This window comes from Anopheles arabiensis, chromosome 2, assembly GCF_016920715.1.
Source record: "Anopheles arabiensis isolate DONGOLA chromosome 2, AaraD3, whole genome shotgun sequence".
NCBI classification, from domain to species: domain Eukaryota; kingdom Metazoa; phylum Arthropoda; class Insecta; order Diptera; family Culicidae; genus Anopheles; species Anopheles arabiensis.
The window spans coordinates 28,940,616-28,964,204 of NC_053517.1; the positions used below are offsets into that span (position 1 = coordinate 28,940,616).

Below are 23,589 nucleotides of genomic sequence, written 5' to 3' on the forward strand. Positions count from 1 at the left end.
ACGGGATACGGCCAGAGCCCGGAAATCTCGAGCTATTTGATTTATTTTCCAATATATCAAGTAATTTAAACGATACACGTCGTCCCTGCATGGACCAATATTTATGGTAGCGAAGAAGATTGCTACAATTTTGCTGCACCCGGGATGTTTGCCGGGGAGCGTCCGTGTTGACGGTGGATTCTAACCACATGGAGTGTCAAACACACACAGACACACACACACACAAGAGTTCACATACGCTGTATCTAGGGTCTTCGGGTTTCTATTAGCAAATCAAGAGTACTTCCGAGCAGCAGTGAAAGTATGCTACCACCACGTTCACGTCTGACACCTACTGTTAGGTTACCACCTGCTGTTGGGACTAAGCACTAAGGCATGTAGCAGCATGCAGGACGATTAAGTGAGTGCTTGCACCTGAAACGAACAGTACAGCCCCGTGATCGAAGGTAGTGTTAAATAACTTTTGCGTCGTGCATGGTGATGCTGGTTGAGGTACTAACCGCAAAGGATGTTGATGAAATAATTGAGCAATGAAAGGATGTCCTCAGAATACTCGAATGTCTTCCCAATCTAGATAAAAAAAAAAAAACAGTACAGCCAAGTGTACTGACATTTACTTAAGGTGCTTTAAGGTGCAACTCTACTTACATTACTCTTTGCCGCTTGCAAAATAGTCAGATTTAGTATGCGCTGAACGCCCTGAGAATTACTGAGAAGTTTCAGTTAAATAAGCAAAAACAATAACTAAAACTTATTTGCGCATGTTTGCATGCTCAATTCATTTTTTATCTAAGTAACATCGACTGTACAAGAAATTGAAAACGTACTGTCCCTACCAAACATAAACGCGACCCACAATCACGGATACATTGCAGGCCAGATCATTATTTAAAAGCAGTGCCAGTGAGCTAACAGCAGGCGCATTCGGTTGCAGTTTGATGCAACATTGCAATCAGCCATCGGATCATGTTATGGTCGTGATGCAGCAACTTTCAGGTTTCAGATCGATGGATGAAAAAAACAAAACATACATAAACCGGTCCACAGGTCAACCTCGTGTACCAGCTGCAGTGGTCCCATGCAGAGAGTGGTGTGAAATGATGCTGACACATAAACACGTGTTGCAATGCAGTTCCGCGCATAAGTATGCAAGATTAATAATCGTAAAAGAACTAACGAAGCGTGGTATTTTAAGGGCAAGCTGTTTGGGGATGCACTGCAATGTATCGAGGTCAATCGTGTACTGTGTATGTGTCAGTCAAACTAAATAAGATTTGTCTCCATAACGACACCTTCTACTAATGAGTGTATCTACTTGTATTCATCATAATCTCATCCTATGTAGCGCCAGCGCATCGTAGATCACAGCAGGTCCAAACAGGTAGTGCTTCATCAAAACGAACCCCTCGGATGTGAACGAGCCCTCGCACCAAGCAGAAGTCATCTCGCTGCCCCTTTCATTTGCACACCATTTAATGACTTAACGTTTGCTGGGGGGCTTCATCGGACCAGTTTACGACCGATTACGCACGGGGTAACAAGTTTTATGGTAAAACCAAGTGAGGTGCAATGCTGAATCTTGTCTACGAAGGTAGGCTATAAAAGCAAGATGGACAATTAGTTCCGGCCCTGGTGGGACTGAGGGTTTGGGAGGATCGGAAAAGGGTACCGTTGATGACCGGAAAACGATCGCTAGATGACATCCGATCTGGTTATAGGTACGGAAGTTTGCGCTCCGAGACGTTAGGCAGCAATATACGTTGTAAAAATAATGAGCAAATCTAATTGAATCCACAAAAGATAAGCAAGCAAAGTCCAGGCGTTGGTAGATTCTTATTTCGCAAATTGATTTGCTGTATCCCTGAAAGTACCATAATAACCATCTGAAAGAAGCTGTTTGAACTGCCCTAAGTAGTTGTTCAATGGTTTTGCTTGTTGAATTTAATTACTTACAAAAAAGTTTACTCGAAAAACAAAACCATTCAGGTGAAAGTTGCTTGTGAAAAAATAAACATGTAACACCATTCTTCAGCGCCACGCCACGCCAAGCGCTGCTGACTTCTGTACCGATAATTTATGACTACGGGCAAAAGGTCAGCAATCAAAGTGCAATATTTCATCCGAAGATGCTCCCCGCCTCTGGCGTACGAAACACCCAATGTGGACTCGACATACAGACAGCGATAATACCGTACCGACGGCGTAAGCGCCACCTACTACTTGTACGCCGACCGATATGTAGCAGTGGCTTATTTTTATATATCATTTGCCATTGCTTTCGTTTGTTTTGTTTTGTTGCGAAATTTCGAGAAATAAATTGCACACTACCATAAATGGGATGTTTCTGCTGTACAAATTGCGAGATGTGTCAAAAAACATGCGCAACAAAACAGAACAGAACTACCGCAATTCGATGCTGACTGAAAGCGAAAACGCCGAAAAGGCGTACAGAAAATTGGCGTCCAAAGGGAAAAACGAGTCGAAGCAGGGATTTATGCCACCACCTCATTGAAAAGCCCTGTACCTTCGTTTCGTCTACATCAACAGCTTCTGCACTGCACAATAATGCACTATCCTCAATAAAAAAAATACAGGACACGACCACACCACCAGAAAATGAAGAATTACGAGCCAAGCGAAGTGGACAACAAAAAAGGCCAGCCCGATCAGACGAGGCGGAGAAAAAATGGCTCTAGCAATATCTCACGCACACACAGAAACACACGCACACATGCCGGGAAAATGAAAGCTTGCGAGAGACTGTGAAGCGGCGCAAATGTGCAATCGAAGTCTGGGCAATCATTTCAACGATCGGATTGTGCAAAGTACCGGCGCTCCGTGAAGCTCTTGCTCGTAAATTGTGGATTAATTTGATGATGGATTGTAGTACACGAGTGCGTGTGCGTGTGTACGGTGTGGTGTGGTAGTGAACTAGGGCAGGACACATAGAAAAACGAGGAAAAGAAATCAGCACAGAGGTTCAGCACTTGTAAAGCAAAGGCAAAAAAACAGCTGCTGCATGTGCTACTGCATTTTACCAAGTGAAAACCGACAAATTATTGGCCGGCTTCGATGTCCCTGTAAACTGTCGATAAGAAACTGTTTTAATCCATTTATGCACCGATGTCAGGAGAAATTGGCATTGCTTCGTTGTTTTCCCAAAAGCTAGTAAACCTATAGTCGTACGCATGAAGCAGTGATGAAACAGATTTTCCATCCAACAGAGCAATCGCGGCTAAGTGCTGCCGACATAATTAATGTGACGCTTACGACTGATGTAAACACAACTCTTCCAAATTTCTGTTTCTTTCTAACGTACATTAAAAAGGTTAAAACAATAGCAGGAATACATGATTCAACTATTTTACAGAAAAAGTAAGTAACATTTTCTGCTGGTTTTAATATCGTTTTATTGTTTCCATCACTTTCATTATGCTCACGTTATGCTAATACCCTTAGGCCGTTCAATTTGTTGCCTATCAATAGTTGCGCGAACCGCGCTCAATGACGATAAAATGAAATTCAATTAAAAAGTTTTCTCCTGCCGGTAGTGATGCTACTAGTGCGCTTCGCCAAGCCCCATACAAACCCCGTTCCACGATCGATAACCCGATAAAGCTCTGATACTGATCCCAAGCCAGTAGGCACCATCGCCACAGACTGCTCCCCTGCGCAGTGTGGAGGGCAATGGTTTCGATTTAATCTATTTTCTCCTGCCTCCCGATAGCCCAACGGCTGCAGTAAAAAAAACATACAGCACAGAAAAAAAGAAGACAAAACTGTCAAGACTACGATAATATTAAGATATCAATATCTTGGTCTCTTTCCAATCGCCCCATCTGATAACGGACAAGACCCTTCAGCTTTGTTGACATCTTGTCCTGTCGTTTTTGTTTCCTGGCCGTCCCTTTCTCCGGCAGCAAAGCTTTACCAGCAGCCCGTTCCCAAGACAACACGCTCTCGGTATCGTATCGGCGAAGCACAAGAAATGTAATAACGTCCCGCGGTCCAGCCCCTGCCTTATGCCGGGGTACGCGTGCTTGTCGACAAAAAAAAAGGGCGAGAGCGATAACGCCGCATCCCCGCGATTGGCCGCTCGTAGGCCGGCGGCGGAAAGCAAACGTCTTCGTCAGCCATTTTGCCCGTCAGGGGCTTTTTAACAGTCAAGAACAATGAGCAGCAAAAAGGGCGATATCTCATCCTCACCCGGCGACGGATGGCGCGTCGCCTTGGAAAAAGGAAACTGAAGGGAAAAGGGTGGCAGCGACAACAAAACAAAAAGAAGCTTTATTGTCTTCGCTGGTCGTAGCAGCAGCAGCAGCAACACACCGCGCACGAGGCCCGTCGTGGCGGACAATTTTACGCAGCATTCGCACCAGGCGTAGACTTCCACGCTCCTAGCACGCCTAGCGTGCCTTTTGGTTGTACCCGATCCGGAGTCGAGTAACGGGCGTTAGCGTGTCAGTCATTGGCGAAGTGTCTTTCAGGAAACGGAGCATACGGGTACAAAACGTACAACAGGAGGGGTGATCAAGGGAACAGGGAACGGAGTGGCATGCTTAACGGTTGGATGAATTTGAAGAAAATTATTTCCCGCTCATCGTTAGCGAATGTCTGGTGCGAGCGATGATGGCTGCCGAATGGCGAATCGTTTGTCGCAACAGTTGTTACTGACGTTATTTCTTCCCGCGTCTCTGCGTCGTTTGTGTGCGCACTTTTTCTAACCTCCGCCCGGTGGCGCTGCCAGTACGGTTGTTGATTATGTGCGCTTTTCAGGAGCCAACCAAAAAAATAAAACACGTCCCACATTTTGCGCTATCATTGGCGTCATTGCACAGCTGAAGGGGCCGAAGGTTTTAAGCCAACGGTGCAAAGCGAAGGATACAAATAAGGGTAGGTTCTGAAAGTACAGATACCTGCATTGGCCCGCGAACTAGGCAAACTTCACGCTAAAGATGTAAGTGGAAGATAAAATAGGTTCGATTATGGAAATTCGCATTCGTCACGATCTTACTTTACGAATGTATTTACTGCAAAATCCAGATCATCTTAAAATATTTCAATTTTCATTGCACCTTAATATCTTGGCACTTGAATAATATGTTACCTTTGTTAAATGTTAAGCTCTTAACTTTTCAAATAAAAAAGCAATATTCAATTGAATGCGAATAGGAAAATCAATGAACCGTGCGTCCTTTCTTATCCTTAAAAAGTATTATGAGATCGAAGGCGATGCATTGTGCAATTATCTAATACTTGCAGGGACAATATACCAATATATCGCATAGCATGCGATATAAAGGTCTATTCATGCTTTGCTGCTCCCTACGAAAGAATGTTAGTATTTGCTAAGTATTACTATATGAAAAAAACGATATTGCATCTGGTTTCCTTGACAAGATACGCCAGCAGGATTACATCGCATCAGATTTATGTTCAGCGTCACCGACATCGTCGACATAAAACATGCCACTATATCGCTGAAGTGGGATGTACTCTGCCGACGTAGTGCAAATTATGACTTCTAATTAAAACCGCAAACATTGCCACGATGTTCAACAACCCATATTCACCCGCTCATTTCAACCTAGTTTTTCCCTTTGGTAGAAGGGCAAGGGGCTCCTTCTTCTGCAGAGTTTCACTTGTCGCACCATTGACGAAGGAAACAAAGTGAATAAAAAAGGCCCCCAGCCCCACTCCGGAACGCGCTTTGAGGGCTATACCACTACAAGGTTCGTGGCAACGGTGACATGACATTGCCCACAAGAGCCTGCCATAGCTCGTCTTAATTATCCACCAAACTTCTAAACAGCGACACAGCGTACGTAACCATCGGCAGACCGGGATGCGTGCTGCTTTCAACCAAGCGCAAGAACGCGCAGGGAGCAACGAGGCAACCGACCGGCGACGATGTGTCCTCGTCTTCGGGATGTGTCACAACTGTCACAACTAACGTCAGGTAGCATCATATAATTAGACGTAATTTCCAGCACCCATTCAGCGACAACACACACACACACGCACGCTCGACATGGTACGCGTGAGCAAATTTTCCAACCGACAAGCCGCGGTGTCGTCAAGGCAGGGGGCTGCTGCTACTTCTGCTGCTGCTGCTTTTGTGCGCAAATAAGGAAAACCGGCGCCGCACGGTCACATATGTTTTGCACCCGTTTTCCTTTATCTGTCGCTTCAACCGAGCGCAAACTCGACCCGGTTGGAGCCGTTTCGTACAGCACATGGCCACGGCTGGATGACACGGTGATGGTATGGGCTAGGGTAGGCCACCCTCGTGTAGTAGTGGCGTAGTTGCCGTCGCCGCCGTGTGCCACAGAGTGTAATGATTTGCAGCCGGATTTAAAATGCAAATTAATGTAATACATTTTATCGTGCGCCGCTGCCTCGGGCCGGGAAGACGACTTCGACATCCCGAAGACTGAGTGTCGAAGTGGGCTGAATGAATGGAAGGGTGGAGTGTGGCAGAGGGGAGAGGAGAGAGGGGGGGGGTGTTTGAATGCCGTGTTGAGGTTTGCGAGAAGCCTTACTTTGTAATTGTGTGTGCAAGGTAGCGTGTAGCTTTCAAAGTCAAGTGTGAGGATCATTTTGCTCCGCAAGCCGATTGTGGGTGGAAGTCAAACGAAAGCGTATACAAATCACAGTTAATTCGCAAACAATTCTGAAGTAGGTGTAGTAGCAAGCCATTCAAAAATCGGGTGAGCTTCTATGGCTGTTTTAATGACACTTTAACGAAGACGCATGGTGTGGTATTTCATGCACATTTTGTTGGCATTTGAGCGCAAAACGAAAGATGTTGGAGCCGGATTTGTACATTTTAAATTTTATTACCAGATTGTCGGTAGATGCTCCACCTAGTTTGTTTCCCAGGAAACGAGTTTGTAGAACAGTTTTCATATTCTTCTGCATATCTGTCCATTATGAGCAAGTTACTTTAATTTCAATTGCCGGGGAAATTGATTCAGTGGCATTGGAGTTTGGATGGATCCAACTGCAACATTTTTTTAAATAATTCCTTATAGCATAAAGTTGTTGTGTTACATATACTGTAACTAGCTTAATTTTTACCTTAAATCAAGGACGTTTCAATTAAGATCCTCCCAACAGAAAAGCAACAAGAAATGCTGCCAACGATGAAACTGTTCCAGCAGACTACCTCCTTACTATTTTGTCGTAACATTTCACAGTGTGGTAGAAAACTACGTGTGCAAACGAAACACTTCTTCCTATTGTGAGAATAAAGCAGGAGCAAGAACTACCAACTGGAGGAAATGTATCGCCGTCCCAGTTTTTATTCACCCCCACTTTCAAAGCAAGACATTTCCAAAACCCGAAGCTATTTTACTAAATTGTGCTCGCCGCGTACCTTGTGCTATCTCTCACCTTTCTGCTCGTTCTACTTTTCTTTCCTTTTTTCGATTGTCCCTGACCCGCACCCTGACCGTACATCCGTCCCGACCACTTTTGCAAACGCGTCTCATGAGTGGCGGTTTGCTGCACGTTTACGGATGTGGAAAACTGCATTCCATCTTTGCCCACACTACCTGCATACCGCGCACTCGCTCGCAACTCAAATACACACACGCACACACACATTGAACTTGGTTGGTATTTGAGGCGAATGTTAAGGATTTCCCTCGCACGATGTGCTACGAGCTACTCAAGACGTGGCAGAGAGGATCATCTCCTACCCTCGGTAGTGCTCTTGTGCAAATCTTCTTCAAGAATGCCATGCAGTTATGTGTAACGCGGAGAGGAGTGTGTCAGGCGCTGCGGTGCAGTACTTTGAAGAGGGTTGCAATGCTTCCCCTGCGGGGGTAGATGCTTTGATATCGGCCCTTTTCCTCGTTGCTCCCGTTGCTGCTGCAGCGCTGCATGCGTGATCCAGCTGGTTTTGCCGTTTGCTAATGTTTCCCGCTCGGAAAGCCACGGGAAGAGTACTGACCCAACGTACGTACCACCAACGTTCCCACCGGGAGTTGGTGAAGAATCTTAACAGTCTGCACCTGTGGCTGCTTCACCTGTCGAGGACGCTAACCTCTTCTCGGCTTCTAGGGTAAACCATTAAAATATGGCAGATAAGAGAAGCATCGTAAACGGTACGGTCGTTCTCGAGGTCGCTTTAGAACTGTTCTAGTTATTTCGTTAAAACCAACGTGGATGGAGCAAAAGAGTGGATGGAGCAAAAGAGAAAGAGAGAGAGATAGAGAGAGAGAGAGAGATAAACAGGAGCACGAAGAGATGAAATACTAAGATTCGTTACGGCGTACGGTAGTTTGGAGGGCGTACCTTAGTGAAGGGGTCCGTTCTCAAGTGCTCTGGAAGCAAAATTGGAGCAAAATCTAACTAACCGAGAGTGCAGCGCGGTTTATTAGAATGAATTCAAGGACTTCCGCCGGGTTATTAAGGAAGATTTCATTAGTTTCTTTAAAGAATTACCATCACAGCATTGGAAGCAAAACCATTGGCTTTATTTAGGTCACAAGAAAAGCGACATTTTCGAAATGCGCATCTATTACAACAAGCAAATCGGCAAGCGTATGAACTACTTAAACAAACAACAAAGTTTGGATACTGAAGAGATATTTTACATGCTGTTTTAAATCTGAAGCAGGTCATGTTATTGCACGAAATAAATACTCGCTGTTATTTCAAACTGCGTGTGTGCAATATTTTTATCCTTTTCACACATTAAAGCTGTTCAGTTTCTTCCTTCAGCGCAAAATCTACTACACGCAAAAAAAGTCCCAAATGGCTTTATTAACCTTGCGTCACGGAACATGGGCAGTCCATACTTCCTAGCCTGCAAGTACAAGAACGTGTGTAGTTGGTTTTGGTCGTTGTTAGAGCTAACTCTCTCTCTCTCTCTCTCTCTCTCTCTCTCTCTCTCTTTCTTTCTCGCTCTCAGGTTACGGTCTCTGTTCGATGAAGATGATAAATAAATGTGATATTTCCGTCCAGTGCCGGAAGCGGACTGATGCTCATGCCCATAATGGGTGGCACGTGAATGCCCGGTTTCGAATTCATCTGTCACACTGGGCAAGCGGAACACAAACAAAGGCGAGAGGAAGTGGGGAGGGAATGGTTGTGTGCAAATGGGGAGGAAAGATTAATGTGATCGCGGAACTCTTCTCGGTCACGCCGCATCTTAAATTACTGCTCATAATCGCACGCGGTCGCGTAAAGAGGAAAGCTTGCATGCTACGAGCCCAAATATATTTGGAGGCTAGGTCAAATATTCGATTCGGTTTTGGGGCCACGCGTTTTGAGCCACCAAACATAAACGTCGAGAGCGGCGTGATAAATGGTTGCGGCAAGCCACGGCTGATGTTTGATGGACGTGTTTCGGGTCGCATGGATGTCGAAGAATGTCAATCGGCGAATCATTTATTATGAACAGTGTGGTTGGTTCGGGTTTGCCGTCACCTTTAGCCGGGTTAGAAGAATGTTTATCGATGGAAAACAATATGAAACAGTGGTTTTTCTACGCCGGCGGGAACTCACCAAGATTAGTTAAAGTGTTTCTGTTGAAGAGCGGGCTTATAATTTAACCAGTTGAAACAGCACAACCACTTCTTCGATTGAAATATCCCGAAATAATTAATACGAAGCGCCAATAGCGATAATAATCCCCCACCTAATTGAACGAACAAAGCTCCAATGTTTAAGTGGCAGCTTAAAAACATGCCTCTACACACCACTCCGATTGACCAACAGGCATCGTTTCCCGAAACCCCACTCGTTAGTCTCAATTTGGACGATCCTAATCGACTGTAATAGTAATGATCAAAACCTCACCATTATCAACCCGTCACAACAGTTGACGCTTTATGTGTGCTCTTAAGGCACGTTAAGGGTAACGCTCCGAACGGTTCGTTCTTTCCCTTTGCTGCCTTCTTCTCGTGAGGTTTAAACCTCACGTGACCATAATTGCCGGATGTTTCGTTTGGTTTGGTTGTCCGAATGGCTAACATTTCGTAATCACCCTTTTCCCCTTGCCAACCATTGGCCATTCACGTTTAACGAGCAGCCTCTCGAGCCTTTTTTGGCGAAACATTCGCCGGAATGATAATCCTATTTGAAGGAGCCGTAGCTTCCAGCCTACTCGTCCGGCACTCTCCCCGTTTTATCCTTCGAGTTTGAAGCAGGGGAAGAAAACAAGACGCCTGGGGCTTAATATTTAACAACAAAAAAGGGTCAACTCCAGCGGCCCGGAAGTGTACAGTCCCCGTTGGCGTCCGCGGCTGAACGGGACGGGTCGTGCACCGTCTTTTCTCATTTCATTATCCCTTTTTCGCACAATAATGCGAGCAAACTAGCGCAGCATTAGCGAGGAAAATGTGGCTCGGATGACCGAACGAGGCCGGAAACAGCCGTAAAGATTGGTGTCATTGTCGCATCATTGCCCGTCCGGTTCGGTAAGCCCCGGAGGTGGAGCTTTTTTCCCCGGCCTGGCAAAATCACGGCACCGTTCGTCCCAAGAGCGCAGACGACAGCATTCGCTGACAAGATGGCACAGACATTTCTTCTGCTTTGTGCCCGTAATGAGAGGCAGGACAGCGGCAAGCGGATGAGAGCAATGTGCGGCACAAACAGAAAGCCACTTCAATCGCCATTCGACATCGACCAAAAGCAGCGAGATCCCGGGGAGTCGGAGCAATCCTCTGGATTTTCACACTTTTTTTTCTAATTCATCTGTATTTTCACTTGCACACCAAGAAAGCGCACCCTTCACCCGGTCGCGGGGGGCGAAGAAAGATGTTATTGAAATAACGGCCTTTGAAAAGCAAAATAAAGTAAGAAAAATTGAAGTTAGGCTGTGAGTGCTTGCTATCAAAAGCGGACGTCGGTAGGCCGAGGCCGCTCTTCGACAAAGGCGAAAACGGAGTCATGCAATTTGGCAGAGACATTAACAGACGGATAATGTTGTTAATAGGAAAAAGCTGCGGCAATCCTCAAGGTCCGGCATGGACGTTGGACGCTGGAAACGTTTGATGCAGAACGGAAGAAAACAAAAGTATGAACATAATAATAAACACTATTACTTACAAGCTATTGGAGAGCAAAGTTTCTTTTCAGTCATCTCATTCTCAGATGAAAGTGTACACAGTTTGCACAGAACACGAATACGTACATACCACGAATAACGTACCTACTTGGAAAAGATTTATTGGGACGGGGGCAAAATGATCCTAATGAATCGTACGGTCCCAATCAAACGTGTTGCCATGTTGCTTATCCAATCGTTTAGCCCAGACCGAAGGGATTTCATGGGACAAATTCCATGAAAACACGAGCAGAAAATCCTGATCAATAGCAAAGCTTCTTCTACTATACAGTACTCCCAAGGCTGTACCGCATCGCTCGACCTGTCGAAGCTACGGTATCGCCCTATTATCCCGGCAATCTCTTTAAAAATGAACCAGCGTCCCAAACGGTGCCTACCCCATTCCACTACCCAAGCGACTAAGAGCTTCCATTTAAATGAGAGGGAAAATTTAGTTCAACCTACCAACCCTCTCTCTCTCTCTGATGTTGCATTCCGGAGCAGTAGAAGGCAAACCTTCCGCCGAGAAAACGAGAACCCTTTCAGTGTTAATAGGATTCTAACGCACCATCAACCAGACCCGGGGTACGAGCATGTGCGCGAGGAAAATTGAAAATTGAATCCATCCCGCACCAAACATGCCTTTTTACAAAAAAAAACTGTATCTTCGTTCCTATTTGAAAACGGGACGAATATGGGTCCGAGATGTTCAGTTTTACTAACTCACTTACCACATACACACACATACGTCCCTGTAAGGCGTGCGGGGTAACATCCTACTTAAAGGGAGGACGCTATGCCTTCATCTGTCCTTTTTTTCGCTCGGACTATTGGATTAAGGAAGGAACGTGTTGTCACTGGACAAATCAACGAAGGGACGTCCACTTTAATGCACAGTGGAGGAAGGAAAAAATACAGTTCAACAAAAACAGGCAAACGGGGGGGTTCAAGGAACAAGTTCGATAAAATTCGTACTCCGGGAAAGAGAAAACTGCAAGCCACTATCGCCAAATCTAGATCTCCAGCGAGGCGTCATTCTTTTCTGTGTCTGTGTGTGTGAGTGCAAAGGCGGCCAAAGAAAATGGTACACGAGTAGCGCCAAAAGCGTCGCCAAAATGGTCTACTTCCGTGTCCACTGCTCCCCAGCCCTGAGCTGAGTCAGTCGGGCGAGATTTCGAGCCGGATCAACCGCCGTCAACCCGTACACGCTAGTGTTGCAACCCAAACAACAACATCGGCACCCAACTTCGACCGAAATTCACCAACCCCACCAGACACACAGTTTCACGCCTGCACTCTCTCTCTTTCACTCCCGGGCGCGCGCGTTCGTTTCGCTTGAGGGATAATGCGATTTTTGTCGAAATTGGATTTTGGAGAAGTTCTCTTATTATCCTGCTCCACCCAGCCCACGGACGGCTGTTCACCCAAACCTGGGAGGTGGGGGGGCTTGTTCCCTTTCGCAACAACCACGCCAACGAATGGCAACGAATCCGATGATGATGATGATGATCCGGAAATGAGAAGGTTTGCAGCGAAATTTGTTTCACTTCCTTCCTTCCTTTCGCAGTGATCTTCCAAGCAAGAAGCGCAACGGTGAGTGAGTGTGTGTGTGTCTGCGCTATGCTCTGATTTGCCGCGTCGACCCAGCTTCGCCGTCCTCCAACTGCCCCCTTAAAGAAATACTCATCTCTTACGCTTCGATCGTGTGGATGGCTCGTTCAGTGCTCAGTCTCGACCATCATCCTTTTTCACACTTCGTTTGCTGCCAATAGTTTGGCTGGTGGATGGAAAAGAGGTTGCATAAAAATTTAAATGAGGCTAAATTGACTCCAAAACATCTCCACTAGATTGTGGAACAGAGGGAGGGGGTGGGGGGGGGAGATACTGCGCACCGGAAATGCCACGGTCAGTAGCGAGATCTTCAGCACCGTCGGTTCATTGAATTGTACTCAATCGCACACCGCAGCAAGCACGGAGCTTTCAAAGCAAAAGGGGTGGTAAGATTCACCACTATCGCACGCGCACATACACACACTTATTCACATTGAACGGTCGACTCAAATTGTACACCGGCCAATAATCGATGAAATAAAAATTGTTCCGCTCTTTTTGGAGCTACAGTTATGGTAGGATTTTTGATTATTTTTGTTCCGGCTTTGTAAAGCAGGCAAGAGTAAAATGAAGGTAAGCGAATCAGCAAGCGCAATTTAATTTGATTGTTGGCACCGATTAAAGCGTGACTCGGCCGCAAAAGTGTAATGACTGTAAAACGGAAAAGCAACACGCAAAGCATGGATCGTGCACTAGATCGAGGATTAGAGTAATCAAAGAGTGTAATGTATTTATCGGTGATTGAAGAATTTAAAAGAAGCGAAAATAACTATTGTAATGGAAATTTGAACATTGAATTGATCAACAAATAAAAATCCAAGATCATTCAGCATTAGTGTCTTAAACTGCGCAATTTAAATATAGTTTTATATTTAAAAAAAACAAATGCAGTTATTTTCAGTACAAAATTCATATTTTATAACTCTTTCTAATGAACTAAAGATCTTACTTTAACGATCAACTTACATTTGCCGATATAGAAACGTGGCAATTTTTAAAATTGAACTGTTTTTATTATGAAGTTCTTCCAAATAAACTTCTCCCCGGGACAGTAGATTCTGCCCGTTCGCACGCAAACAACACCTCGTAAAGGCTTACTGTTTACTTTTTCACATGTTGTTCTGGGTTAGTGCAACATCTCTCGTGCAACGTTCGGATGCGCGCTGTGCCTTGTTCTCCTCCCTCCCCGTTAGGCTTGTGCTCCTTCCGGTTACAGCACTTCCAGAGGCGGCCCATTAATCAAGCGGCAGCATTAATGTTTTATGACCATACTATCACGCTTACGTACACAATAACACACCAGTCGGCTGCCAAAGCCTGAGACGGAGACGGGAAGCGTAGCGTAACTTTTCCTCCTGAAAGCCCCGGACGACGGGGCAGAAACCGACCGCGCCAGGACGGTACGGGCGGGCAGGCAGGCCGGGAAAGTTCAGAGCAAATTGTTGCTTCCCGTCAGCGCCTGGTAATGTGCTAATTAATTCATTAGCTCGGGGCGCAAAGGGTACCAGAAGAAGAGAAGGCAAAAAAGCCAAGTCAAAACCACTTTTCCGCACAACTTCACTGGCCCAACTGGCTGTGATAAGCTACTTTGCTCTGCAGTTGACGTTCAAATAGTGCAAAACTAAATGCAACGCACATTACAAATTTATTTCCAAAACAGCTCAACATTATTGTCTGTAACGCTGCAATCTGCGTCGTTTGAAGAATGTGATGTAAGTGAATCATGAATCATTACAAACGTGTTAGGGCTAATCGCTCTCCAAACAAACCGTTTGTTGAAAAATTTTATCGCAAAATTTCATTCACCGCAGCTGACTTAATCGCAATCAAACACATGCCTGGCAAAAGCTAATCATTCAATTTGTGTTTGGCTGTGGGGATCGGGGAACAATTTAACTTAATTTTATATGATTTTCACACCCCCAAACACATACCAGCTCACACACACACACACATAAACACGCGCGCGTTACCACACAGCCAGCATCGATGGCAAATATTGCGCTCAATTTTCGCCATCGCTAGCTTGGGATGGGATGCTTGGGCAAACAAACGATCGTTGATTGGATTGGATTTCCATCAACTGACAGAAACACACACAAACACACCCAAACACACACACACACACACCCAAACACACACACACGACCTTACACAAGTACACATGGCCACTTCCGGTCCCGGATTGTTTTTATGACGTTACGGTTTCCGGCGAAATCTAATCATGAAACTGCAATCAACGGAAAAACGCTTACAGCGACAGTAAGCGAGAATGCATTTAACGTTTATCGCCCTGCGTTCTACCGCCCCGTGCAGGATGACTACCGCAAAGGGGGTAGTGCTACGAGAAAGACAGACGGGAGAGGGTGGGTTTGGGCCACTGCGATTGCCAAATTTAATGCAACCGCTGCTGCAAACACTGCAAGTCTTTATTCACACTTGCTATAACAGCGTGCGGTGCGCGTTGGAACGCTGTGAAAGGAAAATGTGCTAGCATAACGCAATCAAGGGGCTGGCAACAGGAAGCTCACATTATGGTGGGGCAGCTAAGTGGGAAACGATGGGGGAAAAGGGTTCGCACGTTGCACAAATGCAGGGTGTTTAGTGGCCGAGTTTTGTGTTCATCCATGAGGGTGTGCTGCATCATCCAATAATGTCAATGTTTCAATCAAATTGCTAGCTCAATAGTTTGCTGTTTCTTATGTAAAATTTCCGCTCCTTTCGCTTCTGTTCGCAGTGTCCCAAACCGTTCGATCAACAACTGGAGTAAGCTGCCGGCCGGGTGCCACCAAGTCACCAAGGGACGTATAAGCGAAAAACGACGAGAGCGAAAACCCCCAAAGCATTGTTTCAGGAATCGCCTGACAATATCGCCTGCCTGCCACTGCCAAACGGCGATGCAGCGGTGGTGCGCCTGGGCGAACAAGGCTGAGAGAGATTTCCGCAGTCGTCACATGCTGTTATGATTATAGGGAATACCCAAGATAAACCTCATCTTGTTTGCCCGGTCGTATTTTTCTTTCACCCTCCCCGTGTTCCCGCCACCATTCCGCCAATCGCCCTATTATCTCGTTGGCGGGTGCTGCCTGCTCTTCCCGGCGGATGAAGAATGTGGAAATGTGCTTCCTTCCCCGTGAGATCCGGGTGCGGTTACAGCGCGTTCGTTCGTGGCGCACAGGCACAGGGAATATGGGGGGGGGGTTGGTTTGGTACTTTCTTCCATCTCATCTCATTGTTCAGCCCGAGCACGTTGCACCGGCAGAGACAGTGGCAAAATTGAAGGAAGATATACTGTGCAAGAACGAACGAGAGAGAGAGAGAGAGAGAGAGAGAGAGAGAGAGAGAGAGAGTGCGAGAGGGTCTGCTCGCATTCCTCCGTACCGGAAACCACCGCCCAAGGATGCCGTCGAAAATCATTGCAATCTGGAAACTGGAGGGCGATGGTTTGAGGCGCGACACAAAAGGGGTTGTAGCGTTGTGAGGGCAACCCCATCGAGTAACTGCACGAGTAACGAGCGACATACACAAACCATGTTGTTTCCTTTTCTCTCCCGTTATACTCACACGCACACATTCACATTGTCGCCAACACTAGCAATCGCTCGACCGTTCGGCACCACTTGGCGAGCAGCGTTGGCAGCAGAGCCACCAGAAAGGCGATCGTGTGTGGGGAGCAGTGGGAAATGGAGAGAGGTAAATTGCTGAGGGTATAAAATTCCGATCACGTTTTTATTGTCTTCGCATTTTCGTATGACCTAAACTATTAGGAGCGAAGAGATTTTCTCACTCCCACACACACACACACGCTCTGCCCTGGAAGGAAATGGAGTGGCGTGCGGAAAACCGTCTACCACCCAAGATTTGCGGTCCTGGTGACTATTTTTACCACCGCCTTTTGCCGCTCGCACTGCTCGACGTGGCGATCCGCTCAACTCCCCCGAAAGGATGGCGGGACTTTGGCGTTGCCGGCGTGTTTCCCTCCCCGAGGAGCGTATTATTGGTTGCATAACACGGCATTGTTCCGCTGGACTAGTGTGGGTGTATGTTTGTGCGCACATTCACACTCGAGTGGTAAATGCCATTGTCCGTCGGTTAACGTGCCGGAAGGAAACGAAGGGCGAAAATCGGCAAGTAGGGGAACAAAATAAAAACAACAACACGCCAAAGACGTCTTCTGTGTTGGGGTCATGAAACGGTTCAATGAATAGCTCATTTCGGCAAATGAAGATATAAATAATAAACATAGCATGAAGGGGATATAGCGGGACCCACCAAGGCATGCTTCCTTGTACGAAAAGCGGGCAACTTTTACACGCACACGGACGTATGATCCTTCGTGGGATGTCGACATCCGGAGCGATTCAACGAGAAAGCATGGTTTGGATACGGATAGTACGCGTTTAACGCGACTACTGTAAATGAAAAGGTTGACATTGCCTACAGTAACAATTGTGCAGTAATGATCATTTGTTATGCATATAATTGAGAATATAATTAAAGCTTTTGAAGGGACACCGCTTTCGAGCCCAATTAAACAATGTTACTGTGCTTTTGAACATTGTTCAACTATTAGTAAACATTTGACGCTCAACTGAAATTCTGATGCCTACCTGAACATTGTTCAATCGCAACTAAACATTTGCTTTCCCTAATATTAACGTACATTTACATTACTCGGGTTCGTATCGTTGAGGCTAATTTTGTTTGGAAATAAATTATTTGGAGCTGCTTTTTCATTGATTTTGTACACACTTACTAATAAAAGACAAATTTTGAAGGTATCGGGATAAATAATTGGCAAATACGGCAATACGATTCTGTTGGTCGTTAAATGTTTACTTTCAGTTGAACAATGATAAAAAACAGCCTAACACTGTTTATTAGGCCTCGAAAACGGTGTAATATTGTACTGCTTAGCAGAGACAGAAAACTGAACAAACATGTGACGGGAATGATGTTGTTTTTTTTTTTAATCGCATCATTGTATACACTTAACGACGCGAAACTTTCTTCAAACCATCGCCAACCGCATGAAGTTAGTCGAGGCATTAAAAGCGACTGTTTATTTATTCATTATTTCAGCCAGCGGAGAGAAAAATCTGCACGAAAAACGATGACACACACAAGATGTGCGCTATAAATAAATTGGAAACGGATCATTTACTCGTCGGCTGGCAACCAAAAAAAAACGCAAAACTGGTATGAGAATAAAGTAACTCGTGAATCACAGAGGCGGAAGCAGCATTTCCACACAAACAGGAAACTGATTCCGAGAAGTCAGACGGGCAAAGCTTCACGATCGCACACAGCGTCAGAGAGTGTGTTACACGCTGTCGGTGGCAGTGGTGGAGACGCCCTGTCATTGGTACGTGATATGGAGACGCCTCATCCTCCGTGCGGAAGCGGACCGAACCGGAATGCGACAGTGTGGCAGAGGCTCGGAAAACGAAGTCGAAGCAATAGCTGCGTGTACTGTCAAACGCACCGTACACCCACGGGCCAGTGTCTGTACAGTACGGGCGGCGAATGCAATTGACAATTGGACCCTGTTGCTGAATGCCGCTTCTTGTCTGATCAAGAGAAAGCGACAGCGAGAGAGAAAAAGAGACCGGCGAAATCTTTCGGTAGTCGATCTTGGCGGGTGTGTAGTATCTTGCCTATCGAGCAAAACCCAGCATGAACTGAAAAACGTAAATGCAAGGGAAATATGATTATACAGGTTTGTCGGTCTAGCTGCCTTGTGTGCGACCAGTACACAAAACGCGAGCCCGAGCATCATCATTACAGTACCTCCTCTCCCGCTCCCGCTGCCAGTGGCGTCAGCAGTCTGTAAAACCTACGCTAAAGTAAGTCAACCAGCACGAGCCCAACAGAACGGAAGCAGCTTAATGACATTGGGTTTAATTATTTCGAGCAAACAACGCAAAGTTTGCAACTAGTGCGGGATCTGGGAAGGCAACGGCTCTCTGTTTGTTCAGCAGGCGCGCTACACTTTGCACCAGCACTTGGGGTAGACAATTCTGTGGCGGAAGCTATTCTAATGAATAAGTCAATGTGCTCTGTGTGTGGACGCCTTCGGTTGAACGCTTCAGTGCGCTATCGATCCATGATGCATCGATGCATGGGTGTTTTTGTAGGGAAATTCAACACAACAGTGACAGTTCAGCATTATTGCACATTGTTAAGGGCAAGTTTTGAGCCGTGTGTCAGGCAATGAAGTGAATTTGAATGATAAAAGTCTCAGAGTTAAATTAGTTTTTTTACCCACACTATCTTTGTTGACATTGAGATAACATGAAAAGAAGAAAACTGCATAGATATTCAGAACGTTTGTTGTTTGTTGGAGTTATTTCAGCTCGGTGTGATATAATTTTTAACATTACCGCAACGCTTTACTGTTTATTGCTGGCTTATAATTAATATGCTTTAATTTTTAAAAACCAATCTCTACCGCCATTGCAAAGCATTTGTTAATTGGATGGATCAGCGTTTAAAAAATCCATAACCATCGAGCTCAGTCGTACAGGCTCACGAAACTGTAACGTGCAAGTGACAGGTGAAAAACCAATTAAATAGATATTGTTAAGCACTCGCGTTGTTTTTTTTTTTTTTTGCTTTTTCCTCCTTGCCCTCTTCATCCGCACACGCATGTCACCAATCGGGCGTGATAAAATAAATCGCATCAACTTAGCAAACATTACCATGCTAATTAATTTACGAGCTTTGTTCCGGTGGGCTGCACACGATCAAAGAGTTTTGCCATTTGTTCCACTTTTGAGCCGGCCGGGACGGTTTCAATTTCACACGCAAACACACACACACAAACACACCAGAATTCCTGGAACGGACCGTACTGTCCAATCCCTCCCCAGTAGCTTGCAAAAGAGACACAAAAATTAATTACATAATGAAGTACGTCCGCAGCCCAGCACAAATTCATATCTGGCGCGATGAAAGTCCGGCATTGTTTAAGGTCACAAGCAAAGTCACATCTTTGGGTTGGGGAAATCCATGCTAAAAACATCGCCCTACTGTAGCACTGCGGTAGCTGAACGCTTCCGTTAAAGGTTATTATGCCCGGGCTCGAGCGATAAGCGGCGTGTGAAAGCGAAAACTTTTTTTAATTCTACAAAAAAAAAAAAATGCTTTCCACAACTTGCGTGGAAAATTGTTGACACCTTTGACACAATCATACCTACACACGCACTTGCTCACACACGTATAAGCCGCACGATTCGAGCGTGATGGGTCTGACCCGTGGGCACACACACATTGTTCGGCCCGCACGTTTGCCACTCGATGGTGTCGAGATGTCTTTCACTTCAGTGCATAAATATGCTGAAAGTGACATCGCTGACGGGTGGATGGGAAAGGGTCTTTTTTTCGCATTTGGTTTTGTTTCCCATATGATGAGCAGATAAAAATATGCTAACCATGCATTTTCACAGCGACCGGGGCGCACACACGCAATTCCTTTGAATGTTCGAAAACATATTTTAATCACCTGAAATATTGCAGCAGTTATGGGTGCGTTTCGTTTGTCAATTGAAGCGGGCAGATCAAAGTCCCAAATCGTGTATGGTCGTCACCATGGCAGTTGTTGGTCAGTAGTGCTTTTCATGAAAAAAGTCTGCATTTGAATCTGATGGAAATTTTATCCATCGTTTTATTTTAAGTACGAACAACCAAAGCGCTTTATGTTTGGTTTAATGGAAACTCATGTTACAAAAAAAAAATATCGTAGGATAATTTTACTTACTCGTGGTAAAAAAGGTAACAATCAGATTTAAAAACAGCGAATCCATTAATGAAATTTACCTGTAAAGAAAATAAAAATCCATCATTATTAAATGCACCGCGCACAGTGTATAATAGAGCCAAATGGTGAAACAGAGCATTGCTGTGGATACCAACGCTGGAAAGGCGAAATATTGCTCTCCAAAAAAAAAAACTGGCCAAAAAGCTTCTAGAAATGAAGCATTAAAAAGTTTTACCCATAAAAAATCCATTTAAGCCAATGGAAGCACCTTTTCGAGTGCGGCTACTCGGCAATTGAGACCCACTAGCAGCGAGGAAACAACGGCTAGTCCCTGACCAGACTACTCCATTTTTTTGCCATCAAGGTAATTTGTTGTTGCGATCATCGTGAAGAAGTTTGAAGCCATAAAACGATACCAGCGCATAAATGGCAAAGTGAAGCGTTTGAGCAAAAAAAAAAATGAAATCTTGGTAGTTAAGAGTAGACGTTAAATCAGGGTGTTGTTGAGAAGATTGATGTTTTCAAGAAATTTGATAAACATTTGGTTTAACAACAGCTGTATGTCTGTTTTGAGGAAGAGAGAAAGGGAGAAAATAGACCAATGTAATACAATACTTGGAAAAGCTTTATATTGATCTTTAGAGCTTCATCATTTTCAAACAGAAGTCGTCATGCACGTTAATGCTCAAATAGGGAATAAACGAATAATTTAACCAAACAGTCAACACTTCAAAATTAAGCCACAATCTACACCGAAAGAAGCTGCGTTTTTGGTAAGCCATGCTAAAACCGTTCCCACAGTCATATCCAACACTACAGTGATAATACCCAAGAGGCAGAGCGAAAGCAACTGAAACTTGGCAAAACTAGACCAGCACAACAACGGCAACAACGAAAAACAGAAATAATACAAAAAGGATATGCCCCGTTGACAGCAGCCATGCAGCCGGAAGATGTCAGGACCCTCTCACTCCACACGTCACACGACAGCGACACCGGAACCTCGGAAGGAAAAATAAAGTGATGCAAACCGGCGCACCCACGCGCACCGCACGGTCAAGAGTCGAACAGTGGCCGGGAGGAGCGAAAGCAGGGAAAAATAATGACATGTTCGTGACCGTTGGCAGGAAGTTGCGTGAAACGGGGAGGCGAACGGTAGCCTTAGACAGACACCTCCCCTCTCCAGTGTGACCCGGTTTGTGGCGCGAAGACGAATAATCTACGACGGGGCGGGTCGTTAGTCACGGTTTCACATACATTCGAAACCGAATGCTGCAAATGTGCTGAAGGGGACAGAGCGCGTGAGGCAGGAATGGGCGAAGAGGGTCCAAAAGTCGCAGGCAAGAAACTGGCGGCAAAGTCTCCACGACACGGCACGGATCTCGAAGCATCGCGCAAACCCGGTGTGCGCGCGCGAATGTAACCAAACAACGACAACAACAAAAAAGGTAAACTCTCTTTCTCAACTCTCGAACGGAGCCCGACCCGGTGCGGTGAGCTCTGCCAAGGGGATCGGATATCGCCGTTGTAATGGCAAGAATAACTCGAAGGATAATAATGAACTGTCATAAAAGACTTTTCATACACTCCCTCGGCGTCCGTCGTCGTCCGTCGTCGTCGCGAGGCTGCTAGCAAACTTTGCCCATCGCAATACCCGTGTCAGTGGCAGCTCCCTTGTTCGGTTCCCGCACCACTCACAAAGCAACATACACGAGGAAGCTCCAACTTTGCCGGCAGCAGCCGTCGTTGAAAGATTTCCATGTACACGAGGGAAAAGATTTTTCTTGCACGAAGATGGCTTCCGGTTTTTTCTTCCCTCCCTCCCTCTCTCGATACATGTGCCTGCTCCCTAGCGAGGTGAAGCAAAAAAGGCAGAAACAAAACAACCACCAGCACAGGAAAGGTGATGAGTGCAAAAATATCGAGAGAAGATAAGGGGAAGGCCCACAAGGCCAAGCACATCATATTGCGCTTTAGTCTTTGATTTTATTCACCTTCTACTAGGGCGGGAAAGTAGAGCGACAAACAGCTCTTTTTTTCAGCATGGCGACCGTGAACCGATGTTGAATATTCTCGTTGGAAAAAAGTGCGCAAAGCACAATACGAAAAGCTCTTCGCAAAATGCTTCCACATGCTAAAAGAGAGAAAGAGAGGGGGAAGCGATAGGAGGGGCACCGATGTAACGGCGCCATTCTGTGCTGTGACACATTCTAGCAGAAGATGATAGAGCAATCAGGTTTGTTGCGGGCCGATCAGTCAACTAGCGAGGGTGAGTTGGTTTTTACGACCCAGCAACAACTGTTCCGCTATGAAGACATGCAAGTTACAGGAAATTATCGTTAAATGGAAAAAAACCCATCCAACTCCTTTTTGCAAATGGTTGCTGATGTCCTCTTTGAAAACACCCGATCCAAAGGTCATGTATCATCAATCCAATTCTTTCAAAAATGCACTTTTTTAAATGTCTTAAGACGGAAGTTTCTGTCAGTAAATAAGCCTCATAAAACGCTGAAATTTGTGTAAACTTTGAGACAGCAAACAAGCAAACTTTACACAGGTGACAAACATGACATTCCAGTACTTCAAATAAAAGCCTAGAACTCGAAACCCAGATACCCAAACTTTTCAAAGCCCCTATTCACTTCCAAAGTATGAGAACAAGATTCTCATGCTTTCACCCCATACACAAACACACACACACACACCCTGACCCGACCAGCGACATCTTGTCGGGTGAGTCATTGAAAACTACCTTGCAGCATCAGGCGTAAAAGTAGATCAACTGTGGCTGCAGCCAACAAACTTTCCCAACCACCAACCGGTCAACCGGTGGGTCAAAGTAATCAGAACACACTAATAGGATGTTGGACATCTTCCCGTAATGGTTTGGTTTGCAACAGATCGTTCCGTTCGATCCGTACTGCAAGGGTGGTATTTGTTTCTGTTCGTAAGAAAAACTTTTGCCCGCCGGTTGGGGCAAGAAATATTAGCACTGCAGTAATCAACCAGACCGGCAGACGTCAGCAGGACTATCATGAGCAAGAAGCATGAAATCAAGCGCCCCTTTCATTGGCGTTGGAACGTGATTCGAGTGACACACTTTGCAGTGCTGAAGAAGCTTCGTAGAACGTAGCTCCTTCCTAGTTCGCGAAGGGGTCGG

General features: G+C 45.5%; 1 protein-coding gene across 7 annotated transcripts in view; it reads right to left on the bottom strand.

Annotated features, from left to right (window-relative positions):
• Positions 1 to 23,589, bottom strand: part of LOC120898248 (furin-like protease 2) — a 186,477-nt gene that overhangs the window by 56,679 nt on the left and 106,209 nt on the right. The gene's annotated exons all lie outside the window — the stretch shown is intronic.